This window comes from Serinus canaria, chromosome 11 (genome assembly GCF_022539315.1).
Source record: "Serinus canaria isolate serCan28SL12 chromosome 11, serCan2020, whole genome shotgun sequence".
Taxonomy (NCBI): Eukaryota; Metazoa; Chordata; class Aves; order Passeriformes; family Fringillidae; genus Serinus; species Serinus canaria.
In genome coordinates, this window is record NC_066325.1 from 8,951,565 (window position 1) to 8,957,064 (window position 5,500).

Consider the following 5,500-nt stretch of genomic DNA (forward strand, 5'->3'; position numbering starts at 1 on the left):
CCGATTGCGCATGAACCCTCCGGTGCCTCCCCACGCCGGGGCCGGCCCCGCTCCGGGGCTCCGAGCCAGCGGCCCCGGCCCCCGGCATCGGAGAGACCTCAACAGCAAAGGATGCAACCGGCGCAGTCCATGCGAACTACTCTGCATGGGCAGAGAAGCCAAAAAAACACTCTTAGCAAAAGGGAGATTAGGGGGAAAAAGAGCTAAGTACGTACAATGCACTTATGCGGAAAAATAATGCCCCTTGGGATGTCTTTAAAATACAGGCTTAACATCCAGTTCAGGAAAAAACTGCATGTGGCATCACAACAAACAGCCTTGCTCTGTGTAAATTTGCACTTCTGACAGAAATCCTGATTCTCCATAGTGCAGAACACATGATTAATTTGAAATATCTGCTCAATTAAATTTCAAATAGGAGCATTATCATATCTGATATGATTACTAAACTTCAGATGGGCTTACGAGTGTGCCTAAAATTAATCCTGTATGTGCTTAAATTCATTGTTTAACTGAGGACAAGATGAAGAAGAATAATGTATTAATCCACATATCCTTTGGCCCAGATGCTTCCTTTTGGAGTTCACTTCAGTTTGGAAATTTGCATTAAACCATCAGGATAGCTATTCCTGGAGTAAATAATACGGACACTGTCTTTTTTTAGTAAGGTAAGTTTCCCCTCTGCCAAAGTTCAGCCACTGAAAAACCAAGCAATTTTAATGCAGCACAAATGTGGGAGGAAAGCCTCCAAAGGACCACATGGATCCTGCCCCACACATTCCTTTAGAACAAACAATTTAAAATAATGTAAAATCAGGGCCATAAACTGGTAATACTTCTCTTCTGCTTTATTTGCAACATAAAACAATGCCAACTTTAACTTGGACTTGGTCTAAATGTAGGAGTTTTGCCAAAATAGCTGTCAGAATGATGAAAAATCCCTTGCATGCATCTACAGCCACACTGGCAAAAGCCCTGGAGTAGATGCTGTTATATTGGCAGAGTCCTTCAGCCCCTTCAGCCTGTTCCATGAGAAAAGTGATTTAAGTTACACCCAAAAAGAAATCTGTGCTTGCCAATTCAGCTCTAAGGTGTAGCTCTATCAGCCAACTCTTTTAAGTGCAGACAAGGCATGGCACTACTCTCATTCCTTTTAAGCTAGATTTATGGCTATGGTTACAATTGTGAGCAAAAACCGAGGGGGATTTCAGTGTATTTCACTCATGCTGACAGTTTACAGATGTATCTAAACTTTGAATTTGGAAACAGTTAATTTGTGTGTTGCCAAAAAGCAGTGTCTTGTTTTGTGATGTTTAGTGCTATTGTTCTGCTCTTAGTAGAGCAAAAAGAAAAAAAGTACATTTTTCAGTATATTAAGAGTGACCTCTACTTTCAATTATTTCAGAATAAGTAAGTTATAGAAAAATTAACCTGGATGATTAAAAGAAATGAAATGTGTTATTATATTTACAAATCAAGGGTGTTCCACAAGATTTGTGCCTGCCTCAGTAGAGGCAGCTATTATGGTCACAGCTGTTTCCTGAGGGTGTTCCTCATGCCCAGGAGCTGTGACATCCACAGCAGGTTTGGCAGGCTGCTACTCCTCATCCTGCTCACAGGAGCTCGGGTTTGGTCCAAACAGCACCTTGTCCTTCACTGGGACCCAGTGCTGTTAGTCTGGCAGCATTTTACTTTCCTAAGTGTCTACTTGATTAGCACATGCAAAACACACTGCAGTACACAGTGTTGTTTGCTAGCAGAATGCATAACTAATATTTCTTTTTATATTATCAGTCACACTTCCAACAGTCAAAATATTATGTAAAGGTTAAGCAGTTGAAAAGAAAATTTTCACAATGGCAGCAAAGCGTTCTGAGAGACAGGCAAGTGCACTTGAACCATCAAATTACCTTAATACTCATACAACTGTGGTAAATTTTAATGGAAAAGCATTTTCTGTCGTAGTCAGGGATGGAAAAGGGATCCTGATGCAGTGGCTCACTCTGAGTTTGTATTCTGTGAGAGCACTGACTTTGTCAGACATAAAGACCACGGTGTTATAATGCACCTACCAGGGGATATGGGAAATGTGTGCTCTGCAATAATGCAGGAGTGAGGCAAGGTTAAAATCATAACAGTGCAGTGCATAAAAGGTGGCTGTCATGTGAGTTATGTCCTCCATACCTATTTAAGATGAAATGAGTCATTTTAAAAAGGGTAACTGGAAAGTTTATGGGCAAAACTTGGTGAGCAGCCGAGAGATGAGCCAGCATTGTGATGCCATGCAAAGGATGCCTGCCACTATTGAAAGGCAGGCAGGCTTTTGATAGTTAAAGAACCAAAAGGGACTGCTGCCCCAGTGTCAAACATTCTGCCTTGATTTATACCCTGATCTGGGCAGTTCCCATTTTCCCAATCAGACAGATTACACAAACCCTGACAGATACAATATTTAACCATAGATTACAAAGCTGGTATCAGCTGGAAAACTTAAGAGCTAAATCAATATCATATATGAACTGCAGTTTTCTGGCAGATTTTATTGGCATTTTCGCACAGAGCAAGGTCTTGTTCTTGTTAAAGAATGTGGCTGTAATATTCCTATTACAAAATATTCTTCAGCTTCTGTCCTAAGAAGGCAACTTCTTAGGACTTCAGGCAACTTAGTCTGTGCTGTTTGTCCATCTCAAGCCCCAAACTATTTAGCTAAACATCATTTATTTTACTAAGTCATTCATTAGAACAGTAGATAATGACAAAAAGCCCTAAACAAACAAGAGGAGGCAGAAATACCTGACATCCCTTTTTATCATATAACTAATATTTAGAAAATGCAGTCATATTTTCTTTGATGCTTCTACAAGAACCTTTTCTCTCTTTATTTTTTTTTTTTAAATGCAGCTGGATAAATACCAACAATTTCCATGTTTGAATTAGCAGAAAAAAAAAATCATCTGTTTTGATGAATATTCTGCACTTTTGGGGCAATGCTGTGATAAATGAATACCATACTCCTATCCTGGCACAGCACAAAATTCTGTTCCATGCTATGCTATAATATGTAATTGCACAGTGTTGTGTCATTTGGAAGTGAAATTTGTTTATCATACTTCATTATTACAAAACATGTCTCCCTTAACAAGAGTGTGGTTTAAAGAAATCATTTGCTGTTTAATGGCAAATGTCTTGTGCTGGTGTTACTGACAGAGTTTTCAACATAAGAGACATGGCAGGCCCATTGTACACTGCCAAAGTCCTGTTATCACTTTACAGCTCCTTCATACTTCTAAAGGAGTAGGAAGGAGCTTTAGAGTAAACAGCAGTCTGGGCCTGCCTTTCATCTGTGGTCTGGCAGTGACACAGAGCTGTGTGCAAGCTTGGTGGGTCAATAGGATTTTAACTTGGGTTAAATGTCACAAGCACTGTTCTGTCTGCAGAATGACAGGCTTTGTGAATGGGCCATGTTGAATTCAGAGGGTTAAGTGCATAATTACATGGAATACAGAATATTTTCAAATATTTGGTTCTGAGTTATTAGGACCACTGTATGTAGTCATTCCTATCAAGCAGTTTGATATTTTTTACTCATCATGTGTCTGTCCCCTTTTCTTCTCACATAAAATTATGGTGTACTTTTGGCTAATACTTACAGTCATGTTCCACATGTGATTTATTTATACCCAATGTGAAAACATAGTGAAATTTGGGATAACAGGACTTAGAGCAGACAGTTTGCAGTGGCTCAAAAGGCAGCTCTGAGCAGAGGCTGCAGCAGCTGTGTGTAGATAGCCACCTTGAGGATCAGCAGAGCATGACTTGGGGTTACTCTGTGCTCTTCTGAAAAATGAGGAAGGCATAAATCTTAGTTTATTGTTTAGTATAATGTATTTTCCATGTTATTTATTGTTTAAAAATTAAATGAGACTTTGAAATGCAATTTTTCTTTTAAGGAACTAGGGGGAATGATTAGCGTGAACATTCATTCCACAGTAGATGGAATCTCATTGCTTCAGAGTGCTCAGAGTGCTTCAGAGCTTAGAAATGGGCACTCCAGCCCTGATCTGGGGCTGCACTGGATCTGCTTACTGACTGTCTCTGGATTCTGGAGAGCTATGGGGAACAGGATAACTGAACAGCCTTTAGTTAATGCTGAACTGCAATGTTAATAAATTACATAAAACATATATATAAGGGAATGCTACAGATGCTAAGAAACCAGGAAAGTTTTTATTTCTATGCCTGTATTACTGTAACCTCCTGAGGTACATGATCAAATGCTATATCCTTGAAAGATGCTTCTTTGTAGGAAGTCCACTTCTAAAAGTGCAAAACTTTAGAAATATTTTAAATGAAATTTAAAGCATTAGTTTATAATCGTACATGAATAAAAACATATCTTCTCTAAAATAAATGGTTTTTTTGAAATGCTGAATGTGTGATGGAGTCTTTAAACCTGTCCTGTTGAGAAACTCCCTTCTATACCAGAGTTCATTCTCTCATTCATAATTTAAGCAGAGCTCACTATTTATAAACCGCAGCAGATAGAATAAGTGGAAAAGTGGAAGTTGCTAAGTGGATAGAATAGCGCAGCATCCAGATGACAGCCACAATCAAAAGTAGGTCGGGTAAAGAGGAACCACATTTGGCTTTTATTACATGAAATATTCAGTAGCATTCCTTCAATTTCTTGGGAGTAAAAATATTTCAGAATTGGGTACTGAAGCCAGACCGAAGCCTGACATCCACGAGGCGGCTCTGGGAGCCGGAGCGGCCGCGGCTGCAGCGGGACGCTCGGAACCACGCCGGGCTCACGGGGAGGTCTGGGCTGTCAGGGGCAGCGGCCCCTTGTGCCCCGGCACAGCCGAACCGCTCCGGGCTCCTCGCAGCGCACACGGAGGGCCTGCCGCTAATCCCGCCGGTGCTGCGCTCCCAGCCCGGGGAGGTTCCGGACCGCACCGCGGTGTCTCTGCCACCTCCCGAGGAGCGTCTGTCCCGCCCCACGTGCTGCGCGCACCGGGGACAACGACAAGCGACTCCGGCTCAGGACTCGGCGCAGGACGCGGGCGTGTCCCTTCCCAGGACGGGCTCGGTGGGGGCGGAGCGGCCTCGAACACCGGAGCCCAGGGCAGCGGAGCCCTCGGGCAGCGGAGCCCTCAGGCAGCGCCGCCTCCGCGCGGGGCCCGGAGCGGGGCGTGGCACGCGCACCGACACCGGCGCTCAGCGCCCGCCCCGCCGCTGGGGGCACGCGCGCGCCATCCAATCAGCGTCTCCGGTGTGCCAGAAGTCCCGCCCCTCACCCTGCGCGACCAATCGGCACCCTCCAGGGGGAGTGTTCCTACATCCGCCCCCTCCCCTGCGGCTCGTACAAGCGCGATGCGCTGGAAACCCCCGAATCCGTTGGTGACTGGCGGCGCTTGTCGCCAATAGCGCTGCGCAGCGGTGGCGCCGGAGAGCTGTGATTGGCTGCGGGCGCGGCGGAGGGCCGAGGGGGTGGGTCCGC